The sequence below is a fragment of the Bemisia tabaci genome, chromosome 4 (genome assembly GCF_918797505.1).
Source record: "Bemisia tabaci chromosome 4, PGI_BMITA_v3".
Classification (NCBI taxonomy): Eukaryota; Metazoa; Arthropoda; class Insecta; order Hemiptera; family Aleyrodidae; genus Bemisia; species Bemisia tabaci.
Window position 1 is genome coordinate 23,364,838 of NC_092796.1, and position 24,190 is coordinate 23,389,027.

Here is a 24,190-nt window from a genome sequence, read left to right on the forward strand (position 1 = left end):
TTCGCCTGTAAAGATAGGCGAGGGGAACTTGATTTTTTGAGTTATTGATATCATTATGCTATAAAAACAGGAGGAGGGGCCATTCAAGTATTGCGTGACGCACTTTGGAAGGGGACAGTTATAGAATAGAGAGCTGCAACACCCACTTAAAAAAAAAAAAAAAAAAAAAAAAAAAAAAAAAACGCAATTTATTTTTGCAGTAATGGATTTTTCAGCCATATTTAGCAGAGCTTCGACCTTGAGTACAAACAATCTCGAGCAAAATATATTTTTTCAGATTTCCCAGACATTTCTCCGTTTCCTCGGACTTTTAGGGTTGCAATTCGTAATTTTCCAGACGAAAGAACGTAACTTCATTTCAAATTGCAAAGACTCTAGCAATTCAATTTCGCACACAGATATGATTGAGCAGCTTCTGTTCAAAATTTAGCTCATTTTTGCGCGTAATCTGGAGAAAAATCGGCGAGGTGATCATGAAAAAGTATTCAACAATAATTCCCTGGTTCCAATTTCTGAGTGGCAATTTTACAGCGTTGAAATGTAATTACGTTCTTCCGTGCAAGGAAAGACAAAATATTGCCCAGACTAAATTTTAGGCCTGTAGGCGCAAAAACTTCACACACAAAAAAACAAAAACACACATTGGATCTAGAGTCCAGACTCTTAAAAACATCGACAAGAAAATGTACTCTTGATTCAATCAGAATCAGCTTAAATCAAGAACCAAGCCTCTTAATTTAAGCGGATTTCGTTTTGATTCAAGCAAAAATCCGATTGAATCAAGAGTATTTTTTCTTGTCAATGTTTTCAAGAGCCTGGACTCTATTTTTTTTTTTCCAGTGCAAGATTAGAAGCGGCAACATTCTTTTTGGGTGATCTGGAATTAGAGGTCGGACACCGATATAAAATCAAGTAAAACTGCCACTGCTGATCAGATGAAACGACTCCTCGTCACTTACTCCTTGGATCCTGTCCCACGCCGTGACGGCCGGCGGAGTGCCCCGCGGCGGGAGTAGATGCAAATCGGCCGGTCGCTCGAATAAACGAAGAAACCCGGTCACTTCACACGGAGGACAATGGGAATCCGGTAATTCAACACCGAAAACTGCACCTACGGCCGCAGCGCCGAGCCAAGACAACAGCGAAACCCTAAAAAAGTAAGTGCGAGGCGCCTCCGGCATCCACTCTCCACCACCGTTGCCAGTCCCTCAAGCTTTCCCTGCTATACTGATTAGAACCGGAAAAACTCGATTCGTAAAATGGCAACACTGCATGTAGCTGTAAGCTGCCAGATTACGTGGAATTCAAGCTAAATCGAGCCGGAAGAGAGGAATTGAAGGGGGATATGGCGTCCCGGCTCGGCCCCTGAAGCATTTACATTCATTGTCGGCGCATGGACAGACACGAATGTTCACGTCCAGACTTTGGCAAGCTCGAAGCTCGTCCGTGGTCGGCATTCGGACGACCGGAACGCGATAGACGATTGTTCGCGGGAAGGATAACAACTCCGCGCTTGGGACCAGGGACCTCTCCTCCCCTTGCCACGGTCAAAATTACATTTGGGTGAATAGCGGCCAAAAATTCCGAATCGGCTGCATTCGGAGGGAATTCCGGTTGCTCCGGCTTAGTTTTCCGGATTGCGATTTTTCCGGAAGTTTCCCTAGACACCGGCGTTTGGAGAGGTTAAGATGAGAAAATGTCCTCATTCTTCCGCTTGTGAGAGTTGACCTAACTTACTTTGGGTTTTTTGTTTTTTTTTTTAAAAGAAAAAAAAAGTTTTTGCAATGCTCACTTAAGGAAATTTTGTTTGCAGCTGCATTCGGAGGGAATTCCAATTGCTCCGGCTCAGTTTTCCGGATTGCGATTTTTCCGGAAGTTTCCCTAGCCACCGGCGTTTGGAGAGGTCAAGATGAGAGAATGTCCTCATTTTTTCGCGTGTAAGAGTTGGCCTTACTTACTTTGGGTTTTTTCGTTTTTTTTAAAAAAATTTTTTTTAAAAAAAAAGGTTTTTGCGATGCCCACTTAGGGATATTTTATTTGCAATGTTAAGAATCTAGGGGTGCAATGCGGTGCCGGAGTCTATATAGCGCCCAAAGCATGTACCACTCCGCAAAAAGAGTGAATTCCGCTCCGTGATATAGTGCGATGAGTCACTCCCGAAGGAAAAAAGGTTCCGCTCTGCATTCATATTATGGGAGTTTTGGGCACTATGTAGACTGCAGCAAAGAATCTCACTCCAAAATTTCCAACGGTGTGTTTTCTAAGTGTTCCTCGTAAGATATGCTTGAAAAAATGTTCCTCCTGAGAACTCGATAAACTTGAATAAAGCTACAAAACATAACGATATTTTGGCATGGTACCTTCCTGGAAAATGTGATTGCAATTGATTTAGGAAGAAAAAAAAACCTGGGAGTGACTAAAAGTCAAGACAACATTACGAAAGATATTTTTAGTCACTTTCTTTTCGAAACCTTTCCCGCCATGTCATTCATCGGCGTTGCGAGAACTTTCCCGGAAGCTGTAAACCCGCGACACAGTGCCCAAACCATCGATTCGGGACGACTTATTGTTGGCTTGAAAGTAATCAAACGATCAGGCGAGCATCATTGACTCGCCGATAGATCACCCACCTATTGAATCACCTATTATTTCATCGGCGGCGGTTATGAGCCGGCGAAAAATCAACTTTTCACCGGGCTCATCGCTCCGTTGAGCATTCGGCGAGCGATGAGTCATCGGCTCTCATCAGTCATCGCTGCAATTGCGATGCGCCTCGAGATCGATTTCCATCGCGTCCATTCGCTGACCCATCGATGCCGATTTGTGATGCCAGTTATAAATAAGCAAATTTTCGTCAATCCGATCAATAATTCGTCTTACATCCGATGATATTGTTGATATCGGAGGTTGGACGGTCAAAAATTGAGCTTTTAGCGTATTTCACGTAGGTTTGGACGCATCAGATGAGTCCGAATCATTTCAGAAACTCCTTAACTCAGTCTGCTCTAAATATTCTGAGCTTTCCTGTTATTTTATAGAGACAAGTCCACTAGGATATCAAAAAAGCACGACTTTCCGAGACTTCTCGAGGATTTAAAGGGAGAGAATAGTTTTCACGAGATTCATCTAACGCAAAACTCGAGCTAGTCAGTAAAAAAAATGATTGCGATCGGAACACGTTAAAAATTTCGACAAATCATGAAAACTCAAGGTTTGATCGCAGAATTTTCTTAATTTTTACGGTTGAGTAAAATTTCCTGACGTCTCGTCACTTCCCCTGATTTTCCAACGGTGGTCACTCACGTTCCCCGACATTTCCGATGAAAATTGCTCCCCCCCCCCCCCCGATTTTCCCGGTTCACCCATTTTCGAGTCGAGCACGCGGATTACCTTCCGATCACATTGCTCCGTTATCCGGAGATGTTTGTCGATGAGCTTGATCGACTGGTGGTCGGGGCAACGCCGCGTCTCACCAATTCCGACAGCGTTTCAAATTCGAACCAACTTCTACTTTCTAAGCCGTGCAGCACGGAGCTCGGCTGAATAAGAGATAAAAACTGATTAGCCTCAGCGTCAAAGTTATTAGGAACACATTTCCACGGATTTCTTTCGTGAGTGACGCTGCAACCACCGGCATCATCTCGATCAGCATCCGTAAGTAAGTACCGCGGCCTAAGCTCCTGACAGAGATGAGCGCCATACAAGTAGTGTGACGAGCTTGCGATATATCGATTGATCTGTCATTTAAACCTATGGGACGGAATCGATAAACAGGGTGTCCGCAACGAGCTCCTGAATAATCGATTCTTTACCATACCTTCAAATGGGGAAATATTGATAATCGATCGCTCACGCCTCGCCGCACTGAACTCCCGCAACACCCGGAATTTGATTCCACCACAGTGGGTCGATGAACAACTTACGAAAACTAAGAGTACAAATCATACGAAAAAGTTATTTAAAAAAAGCGCGTAAGTTTTGCAATGAAGTAGAGATTGTGCAATTTTTTATAGCGTTTGCAGCACATAAACTTCATTGAAAGTCAACTTATGATTTCATGATTTATTGAGTTCTGATGATTTTTAATCGTGAAGCGTCTGATTCAAGCCCACTGTTAGGTAAGAGGAAATCGAGATCGAACCAACTCATCCCATCTTAGGCGGGTTTTCATATCTCACCTGTCAGAAACTTCTTCTGGAAGTGTTGTTGGACGACAAGAAAGCTGTGTGTTTTTAAAATCTTCACTTCACAGCTTGTCTCGCGCACCTTCAGGATGAGCTTTGAAGTAAGTCAGGGAGTTGATTTTGTGGTTTGGCAAAGTCCATCGTCATGCCTTAAGTAGCTTTGCTCAATTTGACAGGCTTGATGACGGTCAGTGGTGAGGCGTGAATGATCCATTATCAATATTTCCCCATTTAAACCTATGGTAAAGAATCGATCATTAGGTGCGAACGCCCTAATTATCGATCCTTTTCCAAAGGTTAAAATGGCAGATCAATCGATAAATCGCAAAGCTTGCCACGCCACTGGTGACGGATTGTTGCCCGGAATTTTCCTCGCTCACATAGGTCCGCGAGAAACTTAAAACGTCAATCCATACATTTTCCGGGTTTGTATCAGAATCTTCTCCGTTCAGTTTAGTTAGTTTAAGCTGATTTTAGAATTTAGACCATTTTGTTTGGGTAGACCCGTATTCGTCGGCGTTTACTCCCTAGTAAGAAATTCAACGTTTGACCTAACCTCGAGTTATCACGAGTTAGCCTAATCACCTAACGCTTGACTCAAAATCAGTATAAATCGAGGAACATTTTTTGGGTGGTTATTTTAGAGAGTAAATATTACGAATCAGAAGTTGCTCTCCGATTATGGAATGCATAACAAACGTTGAAGATGTTTTACAGAAAAGTTTTGGACGGACTCATCTCCGCAGCCTGAGGCGATGCAACGAAATAAGTCATCATCAGGAAAATAACTCCCAAGTTCTGACAAGGATTACGTAACAAAAGCAGCGCCAGCATGGAGACGAATAAAAACAAAAGCATGCACGACTGTTTAAGTGTTTAAGCGGCTTTGGACCCGCAGCGAACAAAATCGAACTTCTGGCGAGGCCGAATAGGAAGTTTAAAATTGATAAACCTAACACAAACATTAAACAGATACTAAGATATATGTGTTTTATAAAAAATTTAAACTTAATATGTAAAATAACACTTATAACCCAAAAGATTATCATGTTAAAAACAACAGAGAAGGGGATAGTATTTAGACAACTGTAAAAAATAATGAAAACTTGCACTTTTTAACCATGACGGCATGTTCTTCTCAAAATTAACCATCCGCTAAAGTTGCACTTTTCACAAATAACGACACGATTTTTTCCGTACATATATTTTTAGGAAATTTGCGGGTGGTTTGTACCTAATCATTGCACTAAACTCCCCGCAAAAAAAAAAAAAAAATCCCAAATCTCCCGATGTAAAATTTTAGGACTCGATTTATGAAGTGTGTGAAAAAAGAGCACGGAGTGAGTTCTTCAAATGACAAGTGCATGGCCACTCGCTGTAGGTCCCTGTGCGGGTATTGTTAGGGATTTTTGCTCCAAAAATTCGACAAAAAGTCCTTAAAAATTCTGCTTTTTAGCCACATGAAAGCGAAGTTGAATCCACGATGCGGTAATTTTGACTTGAAAATTAACACATACTTTCGATGAATATGAAATGGAAGATCTTCGTTTTAGACATTCGGCGGAAATTACAAGAGGTTTTTTGGCTCTGGGATCTTAATTAAAAATTCCTTGAGGCGAAAAAAAAATAACTGCGACGCCTTGGTTCTACTTTCCGCATATTCCTCGACTGAAACAATGAGAATTGCCACACTTTTTACGAGCAAATTTTTGTCGCGGGTAGAGAAGATTTCGTTCGGTGATATGGTTGTAAGCGGTCTTGAATCACACTTTCAAAGAAGTCAAAAAACGAGAAATGTTGCTTTCTTAAATTGGTCTGTTTATTAAATACCGCGACAATTATTAATCGCTTAACAATCGTTGATGGATACACGTAGCTTCAACAAAAAGAATGGAATGTTGGCGGCGGTGTATCTCATCAGTGATGCGTGTGGAGCAACATGCAACAAGTGTGAGTTTTTTCCATCATTGATTAATGAGACCAATGTGCAAGGAATGATAGGTACTGACGTAATGGATGACATCGTCGAAAGCGATTTTCAAAGAGACAATAATTTTGTCACTTATATTCTAGAATTCTAAAATTTATGAATATTAGTTAGGAGGACTCACTTGTTGTGAATTTAATATTTTCATAGTACTTCTAAAATATTGAGCACACACATGCAGAGAAAACTTCCGCACTATTCTGAGAGGTTTCTCCTCTAGCATCAAAAAGTTATCCGCACCACCGAGAAAACTTCCCGGGCCTATCAAATGTTTAATACGCGAAAATTATCGTCAAGAGGAAAATGATACTCTTTTTGAGGGTGAAGTATTATCAAAATCTCGTGTTGACATCTCTCTAATATATTACTACGAATTAAGAAAAAGCAGAAAATTTTGAATTCAACGTTTTCTCTGTGGCAATTTGGTGCATTAAGGTACAGTCATTTTGGGCAGCGATTAAGCACCTGCAAGACGGCAAGACGCCTGCGACCTCAGGATACAGGGGAAAATTTTTTTTCTGACTTCACAAGAGTTGAGAGAGAAAAAAAAAAATCCCAGGCTTCCTTAAACAACAATCCACAGAAATGCACAAACAGCAACAATTTCTGCCATTATGTTTCACACACCTCAGCAGCCACACTTTTCCTTATCGAAATTAGAAGTGTTCCAAAATCTTCATTCAAACGCCGCGCCGTCGAGAAAACTCAATAAAGAGAGAAAAATTGAACAGGAGGTGTCGCGTCGCATACTATTGGAATAAACTCAAAGGGCGACAGGAAACAAAAATGGACCTCATTTTGCAATTAGGAACTGAAACTGCCTGATTTTAAAAACAACATCTGTGCCATTAGCTTTCCTATGCAAATAGGTGTTCTCATCAATGAGCCCGACATTGTAAATCATTATTGCAAACTGCAGTCCAAATATCAGTCTTTTCCAAGATACTTCTTGACATTTCTTCGACACTTTTGTCTAAAATCTTGACAGAGGCTCCAACTTCAATCACGTTCGAGCCTTGGTTTCCCTTGCCCACCAAGACAGCTGGATCGCGAGTTTCCGACGCTTGAGCCCTTTCAAAATCAAACGCTTCGATTAGATTTTCCTCCTCTTTTAAAAAAGAAGCGCAGCTAGGAGAAACCCTGGCCGGCCGGTGAAATAAAATTAAATTAGAAGGAATTCGCAGCGGCCTGAGCATCAGCATCGCGGCACCGCGTCTAGAAACCGCGGTTCTAGGCGGACGCGATGACAGGACAACTTGACCGAGGACTTTCGCACGTAGCGTAAAGAGGCTCGTCAGATTTTCAATGAATACAAATAACTCGGCAAACAAAATTACCCGAGACTTACTTTCGAATCGAGAAATCTCGAACGGCGACGACCGCGCGGTGCCCGAGAGCCAGCGCCGCAAATCATCTTCCCATAAACTAATTCGCCGCTTCTGTGACGTAAGGGCGTATCTTAATTTCCACTTGAGCCTCGTGCTCCGTATAACTCTATGGTTTCCGAAGCTCACGCGGAGATAGAGATACGCTATTACGCCGGAGAGGCGACGAATTCGCGGCGAGCATCGTGTCGCCATCGCGCGAATCAACGGGCGATTAACCAGGGGTCATAAATCGATCGTGACAAACGCGACAAACAGCTCCTTGGCTCTCCGTCGACGGCATCAGGCTGCGATCCTTTGAATAATCGATAATCGAATATTAGACGCAGAATTGCCGCGGAATTTGTAAAATTAAATTCCCTGACAAATTTCGGTGAAATTCCCTGATAATTGAACAAATGCAAGCTTTTTAAACAGAAATGACGCTAAAGGAGCAACAGTTGCGATTTTCGCACTACTCCGGCTTTCCATAAAAATGGCGATGCTACACTGGAAAAAAAAAGAATCTTAAATTTGCCGCCGAGAAGTATTTCTTCTTAAATCAAGAATTTTGCTGGTTAATATACGCTACTTTTTTGCTTAGCGTTATTTTTCTTGAATCAAGAAAAAATCAGCTTAAAGCAAGATAAAGAAAATTCTTGGCGGCAAATTCAAGAATTATCATGCTTGATCCAAGCTACTTTTTTTTTCAGTGTAGAATCGCATGATCTGGGATATTATCGACCCCTGACATTCAAATCATCGTCTTTATGCTGAAGAAGGGACCGACAGTTAGTGGTTCCTTATTGCGAAATGTAATCAAATTCTAAGTACAACAAACGTGAATGTACAGGTGTGAAGTCAGAGATTTTAACAAAAGTTATGTACATGACAAGATATTCAATGGCTGATACGGCCGCAATTTTTTCCCAAACTAATTAGCTAAATATATGAAAATTTGAGTATACAAAGGAAATTCAAATACGTTCTATAGACTTGCTAAAGTAAAATTTATGCAATTTCCTTCCGTGTGAATACATATGAAATCCTTTTGATAGCGAAAGATGCCGAATCTCTCTAACAAAATTAACTTACTAAACTTAAAGAGTATTGAAAATAAAAAAAATCTTCTTCACATACGTAATCTTCTTCGATACGTATAATCAAAATGTATGTAATCGATCAATCGAATAGAAATCGGAACATGAACAAGACTTCCAGGCGCGGACTCACCTCAGCGAGCGACGGGGGGACAAGATAGCGGCGCGGCGGCGTATTTCCAAATTCGTCAAAAATTACATGAATGAAGTCTTTATGAGCGCCACGGCTAGAACAATGCGCTGTAATCCTTCCGATTATGACAAGAAAGTGAGGCGACATGTAAGCACGGGTAGAGTCGAGTCGTCGGCAAACAAGCTTTATCGGCGGCAGTAAAAGTGCGAATTTTCTAATCTCCGGAGGCGTCAGTCATAACAGAACGCCTGCGACCGCGGTCGATCCGAGTGAGAAAACCATTTGTATAATGTTCCTAGGCGACACTCCTCTTGACAGTAAATACGATCGATCGATACGACGCACTATGGTCCCAATCCGCTCGGGAGCGCTCAAAAATCGATATTTATGAAATTGGACGACATTTTTTTTTCAAGTCAAAATTGATAAATATAGTATCTACGGGTCATAAACTACACGTAGTATACCTCAAAAAAATTTCTAGTCACTTTGAAAGTGTCACAAACTGTGCAAATAGTCGGATATGTATTTTCTGACCCGTGAAGTGGCTATTTCTAACAAAGCGTTCGGAGCCTCTCCTGAATCATGAAATGGTCTCTCAGAATTCTTGCTTATACCATTTTGTAGAGGACTCTAAGAGGATTGTAACGCACTAATTACAATTTTTCTCCGAGGCATTCTGATACATTCCACACAAGGTAGAAGTTGGATACCTATTTTTCATGAAAAAATGCCGATTTTTCCCACGAACTTTCATTTTAAAAAAAAGTCACCAAAGGTCACCTAATGAGACACCTTTAGGGAGCTTCTACACATCCTTGGGAAGCTACAGTAGAAATATTTCGTGCTTTGGTTTGCTTTTTCTCGAGAAATCGAATTTATTAGGTCTCTAAGTCGGTGGCTAAAATAACGGTATTTAGCAAGTTTAGCCATCGATCAATCTGCAGTCGTCTTAAACTTTTTTGAGGCATGCGACACCTCCAAAAACGTGCTTAAGTAGTCTCTATGAATCCTTAAGAAGGATTTTAAACCAAAAATTGTTGGTTCTTCTTGCTTTTTGGACGAATTTTGAATCTTTTTCGTACCTGCGTGTTTCCTTCAAAATACTGTTTTACAACCCTGGAAAGCCCCTCGAAAAATATTCTGAGACATTTGGCACCTCCAGAGACACTTTTAAGTCGTTTATGCAGATCCTTAGGAAGGCAACCGAACCAAAAATAATTGCTTCCGCCTGCTTTCTCGACCAAATTTGAATTTTTTACGTGACTGCGTGTTTGCAGAAAAACTCAATTTTTTGCCCCAAAAAACACCTATAGTTGCAGCCTTAACACATGCTAAGCACTTTTGCATCTACAGAGACGCACTTATGTAGCTTCTATGAATCTTTTTGAGGTTGACCGTTTCGAAAAAAATTTGGTTCCCCCTACTTTTTGAGATTTTTTGAAAAGTTTTCCGTTCCGCAGTTTTATCTTTAAAAATGCTCTTTTCAATCCTAGAAAGTACCTATTGATGTAAAATTCCTTACTCCCCGAATATTTATCCATTGTTGATTGAATTTTTCTTAACGTGACAATATTGCACCCCCGCTCTTCAACATTGTTATGTACCCGATTTGCGTTTCCCGTCAAATCAACATAAAGAAAAGTCTTCTCTGAAGCATTATTTCGACATTTTTAAAATACAAATGAATTTTAGATCTATTTCATTTTTTTCAGTTTAGTTTTCCTTAAAAAAAAAAAAAAAAAAAAAAAAAAAAAAATTGGGGGGGGGTGTCAAAAAATTAAAACATCCTTAATTTTGCATGAACTGTACATGTATGTGCAATGAACGCATGGTTTTCATCCAATCTAAGCAAGTATAACAAGCCAATCGTATGGCAGTTTGTGATTTATGTGAAAAAATGACGGTAACTTTTGCAAATGATTTTTTAGGGAAAAGCGGAGGTCAAATTCGGATTCAGCGCATCAAAATCATGAGGAAAACATATCTTAAATGTATTTATACTCAAACGGAGAGCCGCTATGATTTTTGATCACTGAAAAGTGAATTGGGACCATAGTGCGACGATTCGCGTTTTTATCCATCGCGATGAGAGAGAGGGATTTACTCATTGTTGTCGACAAAATATGTTGAGCCATTAACTGTCATCACCTCAAGGAAGTAGGAAAATGAAACCCTGATAGATTACAATATAGCAGAATTTGTAGTAATATAACTAACCATATTTTGAGCCATATATGGACTACTTCAACGAGTGTATAGTATTTTACTAATATTTTTTAAATCTCACTTTATTCTTTAAATAAATACGGCTACCCCCCCCCCCCCCCCATCCAATCAAGAGACCATACAAAATTTTCAAGAGAGAAATTGACCAGGGAATAACAATTTAGGTTGCTGATAAGTTAGCAATCTATCAGTAAAGCAATATCATAGTCGAAAAGAAAGCAATTAAAATTAGTACATGTAAAAAGCAGGAGGATTGTAAAATAATAAAGCCAAAGCTCAGGCAATGGAGGAAACCCCGGATTGACCGCACCGCGGTATTTCGACGGGGATGGAAAATACAGCTATGCAGCTGTAATGAGGTAAATTAACGGACATTTGCGATGAGTTTGATGCGCTCATTAGATACATACGAGTCTTCATATAATGTTGCATGGGAAGCATGATATTGATCTAAAAATTAAGTTACGTAAGTTAGGTACTGCATACACTACTAGTTTCAGCGTTAACAGTAAGCGCTACACGCGAGACGCAATGTGCGCGATATAGCAGGGTGCACTGACAGTAAGTGAATAAGTTTCACTGCAAGCCATGTGGTATTCATAAATTTTAGAATAAAGGTACTAGACATCCCGAAAATGGCACAAATTTCTTAGATTTCTGGTCTTACTGGGGAGATGTTTACTTGTCCAGGTGTGAACAGAATGCCCACTTCCGACATCCGCGGTAAAGGCCCGGAAAATTTTAGGTCGTGAAATATTTAAAAGTGATACGTTGTTCCACCCCACTCTCCTAGACATCTTGAAAAAGTGCAACAAAATACACATTATTTTGGAATTGATAGATAACTCGTACATTCTTCTTCAAACACTCGGAATTTTCTGATCCATGATAAATTTTCCTGATGTCCTCGACTCGTCGTTTCGCTCACGGAAGAACGTAACTACATTTTTATACTGCCAAATTTCACTTCGCAAATCGCATTTTAAGCGGGAAAATTTCGGGAATTTCTAACTGAAAATTTCACTGATTTTTCCCTTGATCTTCGGACAAAAATTGTACAGGTAAATTTTCAGAAAAAAATCAAATTATTTGAGTCAATTTTCCAACCTATGAATTAAGTTACGTTCCTTCATTCGGGTAACGACGAAAATCCCTGATACTTTCCGGTTTTTACCAGGGTGTCTACTAGATCAGGCTGGTCAAAAATCAGTACTTCCACATTACTTTTTCAGTACATTCCCAAGAAATTCAGTACCTTTTAAACAAAAAAATTCAGTACTTTTTCCGTACCTCCATTTGACGAAATTCGAAAAAATTCAAAAATTCTAATTTCTCGCTAAAATTGAGACAAAAATGACGAAAAGAATTCCGGACCTTACGCGGAATTTCAGCACTTTTCCACTACCTCCGGATCGCCCTTACAAAATCAGTGCTACTTTTCGGGACTTTCCGGGAATTCAGGACTTGTAGACACCCTGGTTTTTACAGGCGGTAGACACCAGCTTGGAGTGATGACAATCAACCCAAAACTAAGTGAATAGAAGTCGGAACGTCATATTAACCAGGCACATGTTCCGAGCTTTAAATTATTTTTTTCAATCCATCGAACAAAACAATCAAATTTGTCCGGAACACACCGGTGAAAACGCGGCGCCGGCGCGCCAGGTGTGTGAGTGTCGATGTGTGCGACCGAAAACAGTGATTGGATCGATCAATCAAACTCGCACGCAACGCGCCAACATGCCATGAGCGAGGCGCGCGCGCGCCGATTTTGATTTCTTAATTAGAAAGCGAGGGAACGCAGATTAGCGGCGAACAATGCCCCGAAATCGGAGCATTTTAAGCTCCATCAGAGAAACAAACACCGGCGCCGGAACAATGGATAATGAGCATGGTGTTTTGCAGTCACAAAACCGGGCTCAGACCGATCGTGGACGCACAATGGAACTATTCCAAGGACCTGCTGTAATCAATCCACTCATTTCCGAACATTAAAAGGCATGTGCACGTTTTCGGAAAAGTTAAAAAGTCACCCACATGACGACAGGGCCGGATTTACCTACTTACCGCCCAGACTGGAAAAAAAACACATTGGATCTAGAGTCCAGACTCTTAAAAACATCGACAAGAGAAGATACTCTTGGTTCAATCAGATTTAAGCTTAAATCAAGAACCAAGCCTCTTAATTTGAGCGGATTTCCTTTTGATTTAAGCTTAAATCTGATCGAATGAAGAGTATTTTTTCTTATCAATGTTTTCAAGAGTCTGGACTCTAAATCCAATGTGTTTTTTTTTCCAGTGCATGGGCCGCCTGTATTTTGCCGCCTCCTTCTCATTCGTTTTGAAACATCAATAAAAACCATCAAGTGAACGTGCCAGCGGGGGAGGGGTGCATAAGACGCGTTTACTCGTGTTGAACACATGTTTTGGGAATGCCCTGTCAACACTGCTAGCAAAAGTTTAGTTTCGTAAACCTATCTCTGTGTGGACAAGGCCTTTCATTCATAAGAAATAAACAAAAAAAATTGTGAAAGAACAAACATGAATGTGGTATGCCGATCGCCGCGCCGAGGGCTCTGCAGTCACTTTTTTCAACTACAAAATTGTTAAATCAGCAATCTAATATTTTCCGTGAGATTGGTCAGTTTTTCTTTGGGATGCATTGACCAATCCTTTGGGTTACATTCACCTAATCTTGGGGATGATAATTGAGGCGTTAAGTGCAGAAAGGGCATTTTTTAGTTGCGGTGTTTCAAAGTTACGACAAATCAGTTGCACTAAGATTTTTTTTATTTTCCCGTGACAATAAAAATCTCTGTCAAAAGAGAATGAGGAAACGATGTTGATTAAATATGGAGCCAACTTTCGACGATTAAAAATCGAGGATTTTTCTTTCAAAAATACTGATCAACAACTTCAACATCCTAATTTTCAAAATACGGAAGCCAGACCTTACCATCAAAATTGCGCCGAAACAAACAATAATCCGATTATTTTGTTTTACCTCCGAATTCAGTTTCTTCGAAATCGCGAACGGACTGACTGCTTCTTCGCGAATTTGATTTCTTTCGCAACACTTGGTTCGGTTCGATATTGCGAAAACGCCGAAGTTGGCGGCGTCGTGTGATATCCGACGAGTGTGAATTTTCGCGGCGAAAAAAACAACTCGCGAACACAAGCCGTCGGTTTTTGTTCCACGATTCGGATACATCGATTTCGGTCGGTCGTATCCACTTGAAGCACGAACAACAAGTTGCGGTTATCAATTTTATCCGGCGGTATCGCGTCTAATTAGCAATTCAGAAAACCTCTCGACTGCACCTTTCGAAACCCGGCCAGAAATAGCCGAGGTCTCGACTTTCACGGACTCGAGTGCAGGATCGGCTGAAAATTTACAAGACAATACGGACTGATCTCGTGGCTTGAAATACGGGAAAAGGGTGGAGGAAATAACGCAGACCTTGAACTAACTTACAACTTTTCAGAACAGGAAAGTTTGGATGAATAATGTGGACCGCGGTTAGCAGAAAGGAACCAACTCTGGGAAAAAAAAAGAAACACATTGGATCTGGAGTCCAGACTCTTGAAAACATTGACAAGAAAAAATACTCTTGATTCATTCAGATTTTTGCTTAAATCAAAAGGAAATCCGCTCAAATTAAGAGGCTTGGTTCTTGATTTAAGCTTAAATCCGATTAAATCAAGAGTATTTTTTCTTGTCAATGTTTTCAAGAGTCTGGACTCTAGATCCAATGTGTTTTTTTTCCAGTGAAGGGACCAAGCCACATCGGCTCTTTTAACTGGGCAGTCTCAGGCTCAGTCTAGAGATTACGTACGTGCCATTTGTTTCTTCATACACGCATGTATTATCAAGAATGAGGCAGAATTGAGGGGCTTAGAGCACAAGGCGTATAATTGCAGTTTTTGAGAAAATTGAGATTTTACATAATGATAACGAGTAAAACTAGTCTTAATGCACCCACTCTGTGTGAAATTCGCTCCCAAATTTAATTCCTTTAAACATTTTAAGCATCAAAAAGTCAGTTTGAACTTTCTTTCCGCAATAAGGAGGCATACCTATAACCTCGGAGCTTCAAACACGTATTTCTCGAAATGGCAAAAACTGCACTTGTGTGCCTTGTCCTCCGAGCCCCTCGATTGTAATTCCTGATTGCAAAATGAAGTCAATTCACTAAATTCGACCATCAAAACACGATTCCGTGACACAAACAAGCGACCGATTAATGGACGACACGCGCGTCCCGGCGCGACGGAACGGCTGGCAAGTTTTCAGTGAATCATGTCCGGCCGAACAACCGGTGACAGGCGTCGGACTTTTTTCCGCGCCGACGACCTATTTGAATCGATGCCTGCCAAAACCGCAAGTCCCTGAACTCATGAGCCCTAGCGTCCTGCGTAATCCACGAAAACCAGGGCTCATGAGTTTTCGGACTCGCGCCCCTTCAGCGGGCATCGACTCATTTGGTCCCGTGACTTTCGAGCGGCCGAGGCCGGCGCATGCGCAGGCGACGCTCCGAAATCGGCAGCGGACAGCGCGTGCGCCGTCGCTCGATCGGGCTTTCGTCCGGGACTCGCGCGCGAAAACCGCGGATGCGCGTACGAATTCAATTGGAGTTAGGTGTTTTTCGCTCGGCTTCGAAATCGGAGTCGAAACCGCGGCGGCGGCGCAGCGGGCTACTGCCATCCGCGATCTGATCTGGCTAGCGCTCCTAGATAGCCGTGTCTGGCCGGGGCAGCTTTGGGGGCTCCATAAAAGACTCTCGCAACAGCCCTCATGCGTGTAACGTACGAATAAAACTTCAGTCGGGGCCATGCTCACACTTGTCCTTTAAATCTTCTGAGAGGCCATTATACTACATATTGTGATCAAAGGAGTTTTATCACTGGAAAAGCAAATTTTGAAGAACTTGAAATTTTGACAAAATGACAATAGATTAATCCTTGTGCAGGAGGAGAATCTAGTCCCACTACCGAAGTAAAATGGAAATACTTAAAAAACGAAAAATTGTGTAACATTCACAAAGTTTACGGATCCTACGGTAAAATTGGGCGAAAAAATAATTGCACAAGTCTTACTTATAGACATGAAAAGCCTATACCTGCACTGGAAAAAAAACGCATTGGATCTGGAGTCCAGACTCTTGAAAACATTGACAAGAAAAAATACTCTTGATTCAATCGTATTTTTGCTTGAATCAAAACGAAATTCGCTCAAATTAAGAGGTTTGGTTCTTGACTTAAGCTAGATTCTGATTGAATCAAGAGTACTTTTTCTTGTCGATGTTTTTGAGAGTCTGGACTCTAGATCCAATGTGTTTTTTTTCCCAGTGTGAAGTGTTTCTTAAGATTTTAAATTTGCAAGAATTTCCAAAAAAATTTGTCCGCAATTGAAATATTGGAATTTGAAACATTTGGGATAAGTTGTTTTTCAAGACCCCGTTCGTAAAAATATTTTTTTTTACATCTAGGTGTCGTCCAATTATGTACTCAAAATATTAGCTAAATGTCAGAGAGAGTAATTTCGGACTCTGCTTTTCGATTGTAAAACATTATTTCCACCATGTTCTGATTACTTCAGATTTTATGTTAAGAAGATCATCCCTGAACAACTTTTTTATTGCTACTTAAGAATCCAGAAAACCTAAAAACCCAGGAAGCCGTCGCCACTCCAAGAGAATGCAGCGCGCAATCCTACTTTCTGAAAATGGGATGACCTGTTCTCATTTGGAACGAATAAAAACGACAAGAAGAAAAAAAGCGTTGAAAAGTGAGGCTTCCGTCCAAAAATAGTGTATCCAAAGAAGAAGTTGCTTTGAATAAGCTGTCAGATTAGGTGGCTGCATCGAGGGGCCTTTGCATGGATTGGATTATCAAAAGCGTTCAAGAGAGGACAAAAACAGCTTTAGACAGAGATGACATCGAAAGCAGGACCTTGGCCGGACAAAAGTAGGTGAAACCAAGATAATCAGATTCTCTTCACTTGCCACGACTCATCTTAGTTCGTTGTACTTTCCGCGTGGAGTATTTCAAGAGGAAATTTACTACGGTACAGCGTCCTTTCGATAGGAAAAATTGTCAAGAAAATAATACTAGATGCTTGATGTGATACGACCAAACTTAAAAAACTGACTCTTAACCTTGATACCATTCTCGTAAAAGAAATGAGCGAGGCGGAAAAAAGAGGGGAAGAAAACAGAGAATAATAAAAGGCAGTGGCTGTCCACTGGTCACTCAGAATTAAGAGACATGGTTATTCCACTTGGCTGAATAAATTGCAGGCATGATGCATTTAATGGGAAATTTGAATGCACGAGCGGTTTCCTAAAATGGAACAACGGCAGATGGAGGCCTTGATGGGGCAAGGTTAAACACGGGACGAATAAACTCAGAGAGTGATTAGTGCAGTCCAGCTTTCGCCCTGGTCGAATGTTGTGTGCACAATCAGTTATTACGCCAAACTTACATTCTTCCACCAAAAAACTGATCGTCTTTGATTTGAAAAATACTAGACCCACCCCACATTTCAAAAAATACATCGTACGCCACCTGTACTACTCGTGCCTAGATATCTTGGTAGTTCAAACGAAGAATTGAAAGCGAATTCCATTTTGGATCCTCGCAGTAAAACCCACCGCGCCGCCATGAGTGAGGTGGTGAGTGCCTGCAAAGTCAAAACGCCTTCACTCCCGTGAGTATGCAACACGGACATCCATGGAGCTCGAATAGTTGCATCCAGGCCGTCCAGGCGTTAAAATGAAATTCGCATTATATCCGTCGTATGCGACACTAACCGAAGCTTAGATTGCTTCTCCCTTGCACCTTAATATATAATTCCACCGCAAAAAAGGAAAAAAATTGCGACTCAATTACGATGATTCAGTTTTTCCCCCTTAACGAGTAGGTGCGAAACATTTTTCACAAAAAAGCGTGCGCATTTTTCCTCGATGTTTTTAACAACCGTAAGAAATTTTTCCGTTTTTATTGATATTTTGCGGTTTATATTTGAAGCACTTATCCTGGAATTATTACTAGAATGCTTCCTCTTCTTCACTCGATAAAAAAAACACTTCGCACGAGGAGGGACTGACATTGAACCGAGTTCATGAGAAAAGCATCGAGTCGCGTTACGTTTGAACAAAAAAAGAAGTTTGAAGTTTCATTCCCCCGAAAGAATCAATATTGACGACAAAGTTTAACAATTATCTTCACGTTCAAAATTTTTAGTCTTGACTGCTAATTTTTGACAGGAGAAAAGTTACTCCCAAATCCCCCCCCCCCCCCTCCCGCGCAACTTGGTGCGTTTTTCTTAAACTCGGCCTAAACCGTGTTGCCCTGACGAAAGAGCGTAACTTCATTTCAATGTAACCATATTTCCCCTCGCAAATTGTATATTATCGAGAGTCCCTTTATACTGAGAGTAGAGACAACACCCCCTTATGGAGTCACAAACGGGAATAAAGATTACACAAATTGAACGTTTTTCGTAATCTTTGATCGACCCATTCTCAAAAATGCCTTTCTCCGTTCCTTCTCTCATTCCGTTTGATCCTTATCGAGCCCGTATTTCCTCGGCCCATCCCAGATAATAATCTTTGCAATCGGTGAAAATGTAATCTTTATTCCCGTTTGTGACACCGCGGAGGCCTAAAATACGGGAACCAATCAGAAATGGATTCACGTTGTCTTGACTCTCAGTATAAAGGGACTCTAATATTATCTAGGCGAATCTTGGGCATTCCTAGCTGAAAATTTCACTGATTTTCCATCAGATTGCATGCTAAAATCAGGATAATTTTTGATGAAAATTGCACAGGAACTTAAAAACTAAATCAATTTGGCATCGTTGGAATGGAGTTACGTTCCTTCATGCGGGAGACGACGAATTGCGATTCAAGCTAACGATGGTAAAATCGCCCTTGTTTCAATAAAACTGTTCCTCCTCGTGAATCGATCAGAGACACCGAACCAGAAAAGGGGATTTTTCGGTCGGCTGGGGCCAAAAACAATAGGACCGAAAGCGGCCCGAACCGCTTTTTCCGAGCCGGTCCGTTTCCCACGTATTCGTCTCGAAGTGGAACCTGTTGGAGAAACGGGCGCGAACGCGGCCCTGCTTCGAATTTTATGGCCGTCCCATAGACCAGCGCACACGGGACCGAGTCGATAGGAGAAGTCGGACACAATTTGGAAACTTTAAACGCTTATAACTCCGTTCATACAAAACTTTGAAGTTCTAAAAGAGGTCCCATTGGTTTTCTCGAGCAATTTCCTTTTAGAAACATCCCTAAAAATTTAAAATTTGACAAACTAAATATAAAAATTTGCGTTTTAAGTCAAACATTCCATGTCCGACCTCCGTAATTGAGTTGAACCAGTGTGCGGCGACCGGCGGGTCCAGCTCTAGCGTATGGCCGAGTGCACGCTCAGTGAGCAATGAGCATTCTGCAGATGGTCATGTAACCTGGTCAGAAACAGCATCATTCCCAACTACAGCGCAAATCGTAAATAAATATCCTCTCATAACGAAAACTTTCTCCTCATTTCCAACTTCGCCCCCCCCCCCCCCTCTCTCCGCGGTGTCCAGCGGTCTCCCAGCTCGGTTTCAGACCGCTGCGTTACGTAACGCTAGAGCAGATCTATTTCTGCTCCCGCCTTTTCGATCTTTCGCCGTAACTTTTATTTTGGCCACGCTTCCGCTCAGAAAAAACTGATAAGAAATTGCTCGACAATTTATTCGATGGATAGAGAAACCGTTCCTGAAATGTACTTGAAGGCTCGATCATACTATAGATGAGGCTCTTTACGGATATCCCGATAAAGGTGGACAATTTTGCTTTTGGGTATCCAATTATCTTTTTGGAGTGGCAAAAGTCATTTTAACTATTTATTGGCAGCTGAGCTGCGCCCTTCAAGTTAATCGCAGAAAAACTTGTTCACTAAATGAATCAATTATTGCTCAACATCCAAAACGAATGCAATTTTAATGGTTACTTAAATGGTTGGTGGAGTTTTGCCTCCGTAAACAAAGCGTTCGGTTACACGGACTGAGAGTTGGATTTGACGAACCGAATGGGATGATGTAGAACCACTATGTTTTTCTTCATTTTGTGGATATGCAATTGTATCTTCTTGGAATTTAAAATATTTCTATAACGTGTTCTGTCACCATCCAACTTTCCTACTCGTGCGTTAAAGTCTCTGAGTGAGTCAAAAAGAGTTCGTTCTCCTTCACTTTATGGATATACAATTTCATCTTCTTGGAGGTCAAAATAGTTGTATGGCGCGTTTCGTCCCATCCAACTTTTCTACTCAAGTCTCTCTCGGCTACGCTATTTTGAAATGTGTGGGGCAGCGCCTGCGCCACTCTGCCACTGCAGTAGTAAGCTTTTGTGTGCTGCTTTAATTGAGTTCGAACATGTGTTGGGGATTTTCGCTTAGCCATCTGTTGCGATTAAAAATTTCGCAAGAAACGAGATGGCGTCGCTGACTTTGCTTAAAACCAAGTCTTAAATTTAAGAAAAAATCACTTGAATTTAACGCCATAAGGCGCGGAGCACTAATTCAGCGTAAGAGAGTCCACCTTCCTATTCCGTCCGAGTATCTGTGCAAATATAGGGCTGAATACATTAGCAGAGTTGCCACTCTACCTGTATGCGGAAACTTCGTGTGACGAGAAGGTAACTTTCAGCTGGCAGTCAGGGCAACCCTGCTAATGTATTCGGTTCTACCTTTGAATGGTGAATTTGACTGTTTAAGAAGTCGCACTCATTTCATTATTACCTTAACTTAATGTGAAGGGTTTTTGTGCTCAGAAATTGACTTCAGAAAAAACAGGTGGCGCCATCGCACTGCTCGCAAAATTTCACGTGAGAACTGATGATAAACTCGAGAACCCTTAAAGTATGTCGAAACTCCATCTCAAACCTTCGACTGCATGACCATACGGGTTTAGGTTTCTAACGAGGGCAACCAGATAAACCCAAAAGAGACGAAACCTGCTCATTAAACATAAAGTCAGCAGAATTCGATATCCATTCGTGTAGAGGACACTTTCGCTGGCAAAATTTTGATTTCAACAGTTCATAGATTATTATTTTGTCAAGGACTGTGAGTTGCGTGGAAAAATGATTTTTATTTATTGTTAGTATGTTTCCAACCGAGCAATCAGTTGGCTCTCTAATTATTGAGTATGAGGAGAATTCAATTAATGAACAGAAACAGCAAGTGTAATAAGTAGCTTTACATCGATGGCCAACGGGCGAAACGACGTATCACCGTTTGCAAAGTTGTGGACCTCCTGTCATACTTCATTTCTCCTTCAGAAAAGAAATCAACGTAACTTCTTGAAAACTTCACTGTAAGCAAAATACCTATTCTGTACAGATTTCAAAATATAAAGTCGTCAGTTCTTCTTCAAAAAAATATAATAGGAGCAGAAATCTTGAGACACCGCAATGGAGATACTTGGTTTCGCACTTTGGTCATCGACACGCTCTTTCACGGAGACCGAGTTTTGGCAACAGACCGACATGCAGACCCCTCATCTTACCCTCCCCAAAAAACTTCCCTTCCTCTGTAGACTGCCCATACTTTCCCTCTTTTTCAAGCAGTTTCATATTTGCATGGAAAACTTCCCTTCCTCTGTACACTGCCCATTTTTTCCCTCTTTTTCGAGCAGTTTCATATTTACACGGAAAACTTCCCTGCCTCTTTTCACTGCCTATACTTTCCCTCTTTTTCAAGCAGTTTCATATTTACATGGAAAACTTCCCTTCCTCTGTTCACTGCCCATACTTTCCCTCTTTCTCATGCAGTTTCATATTTACATGGATAAAGCTTAATTCTCTAGAGTTAGTCCGATGTGGGCCGTTTAGCTAGCGTCAAATTCGAGCCAATTACCGGTCGGCTTTTAGTATCCAGGAGCAAGACTGATGGATTCCAATTTCTCCATCTCGTTTCGAGTTCGACCCCCGCCCATCGACTCCTTTTTTCCCACGATCCCGACAGCGGCGGCGATCGCGGCGCCGCGGCTCGAGATTTGGCACTATCGCGGAGTTCAGGTCGACGAGAGAGGATCAATGATTATTACAACCAGTTCTTTCATCGCCGAGCAGTTCGGCACTTGGCGGGGTCCACCACCGGCCGGCTTCGCGCCGACTCTCGAACTCGATCCAATATCGAGGCAATGAAAATCCGCTTGTAAAAGCGCGACGTCCGGCTCGATATATCGAAGTGCGATGCATCGATGTTCGAGGGAAGAGTGGACGCCGCGCCGGACGCGCCTAATAAGCATACGAACGAGAAAAGTTTCCCGCTGGACTCTCCGGCTGAAGCTGCCGACAAGCTAACACTCGACATTTCAAGCCATGTTGCAGATTTTCGTCTCGTTTCCCGCTGGTATCCACGAAGGGATCGGACGGATTTCTGGGAGGATGGCAACCTCGACTTCAAGAGGTGCACTTGACGGTGCGGTGGCTTGTCTATCAACAGCCCGGTGGTCCTCGAAAAAGAGGACATCCAAGATGGCAATGTGCGTGTGAGGGTTCCAATGTATTTGCGAGATTCTAAAATTGAGCCTTTGAAAAACCTTTTTTCGACTTGGAAGGTCTTGGTCTTTGAGAGCAGGTGCAATAAAGCGCCAAAGTTTTGGCGTCAGAGGCGGATTCAGCAATGTGGCAACATCGGATTTTCTCCATGTAAACCTACGCTAAATAATCGATTCTTGTCCGAGCAGCTGGCTCCTCCAAGAATCGATACATTTCTAAAGGTTTAAATGGAGGAAAGACAATGTTGCCAATTTTCAGGATCCGCCAATGTTTGGCATTCGAAACATACGTTTTCTCTAAGCGCCATTTTTCTTTCTATCATAAAAAAAGGCTAAGAGAAGCTAATGACTGAGTAGTAATGACAAGGGGTCGTTCATATAATACGTAACGCTAAGTTTCGGATTTTTCGAAACCTCCCCTCTACCCTTCTGACAGACCTCTTAATGCTTCCACGACGTAGGTCCCTATCCTTTACCGTGTAAAAATAAACTGCCGTAGCCCTTTTCTTGACCCCCTACCCCTCCCTCCTAGAGCATTACCTATTTTCAGACCGGCTTCTAAAGTTTTCGGGACTGCGATCAGTGTCAGTCTTCAAGATCGGCCTTAAGTGTTGGTTGACCAGAGCATTGAGAATTTGCGAATTCCGGAGAAATAAACAAGGAGCAAAGTGCAAAACTGAGGGATAACATATCTATGAGTTCAAAAAATTAAATGTGTGATAAAGGGAATACGCTAACTTCTCCACAGAACAAGATTGAAAAGTGATGCAAAGTATGATAATTACAAAGAAAACAAGAGAACAAGCTGCAAGGACTAGGGCCGCCTCTGTCTGATGCAATTCCAGACATAAGTAGGTATCTACCCTTTTGCCTTCTAATACCTAAAGTCAAACAGTTTTTGGAGAAAATTGCAATCAACGGTTGCTAATTCTGCCGTGCTAAGGAAGAACGCTGTATAAACATTCAAGAGTTGCCACATTCCCTTTGTTAAAATATTTATCTCTGAGAAAAGTTATGAATATTTTTCCTTGAAATTTTCAGGAACTTTAGGCGAAATTGCAGAACAAAAATATCTGAAAAATTGGAAGAGAAATATTCATAAGTTTACCAAGAAAATTGTGTGTCATAAAAGGAAATATGGCAACACCTGAAGGTTCATATAGCGTTTTTCCTTAGCACGGCAGAATTGAAGGAGACTGTAAAAATAATTTGCTACGTATTGAGGCAACTAGCAATAGTTTGGTTAAAGGACCTTCTGGCTACTTGTAAAATACATTTACTTATGAGGGAGAATATCGATGGTGAAGCTGCAGAAACGCATGTATCTAACATGTCTTGCCATAATTCCTTTATTTGATACAAGAAAAACTACTTAGCGTCACTTCTTGAAAACTCTAGTGAATTTTCTTCTCTATCAAGGAACGTTCTGTAAAAATGGCAATGATGTTGGTTCCATCTTATTGAAAAACATGAAATAGAAGTGGTGGAGATTTAGAGACATCGCGACTGAGATTCATACTTTAGCAGTCTCACCATTAATATAGGAAGAATTACAGAATATTAGAATTCCTTTGTAGACTGAGATTTAAACATTAATAAAATCATTCATTTTTTTAGAGCCTGAAAAAAT

At 41.3% G+C, this 24,190-nt stretch overlaps 1 protein-coding gene across 3 annotated transcripts in view; it reads right to left on the minus strand.

Moving 5' to 3' along the window:
* The window catches only part of smash (smallish), a 146,941-nt gene that overhangs the window by 121,739 nt on the left and 1,012 nt on the right, over positions 1 to 24,190 (minus strand). Inside the window, exon 1 of one of the 3 annotated variants that reach the window (XM_072299528.1) lies at positions 13,954 to 14,146. The exons of the other annotated variants lie outside the window; for them this stretch is intronic. The gene's annotated coding sequence lies outside the window, so the exon portion shown is untranslated. Of the gene's footprint in view, positions 1 to 13,953; positions 14,147 to 24,190 lie in introns of those variants that run through there. 3 annotated transcript variants of the gene reach the window in all.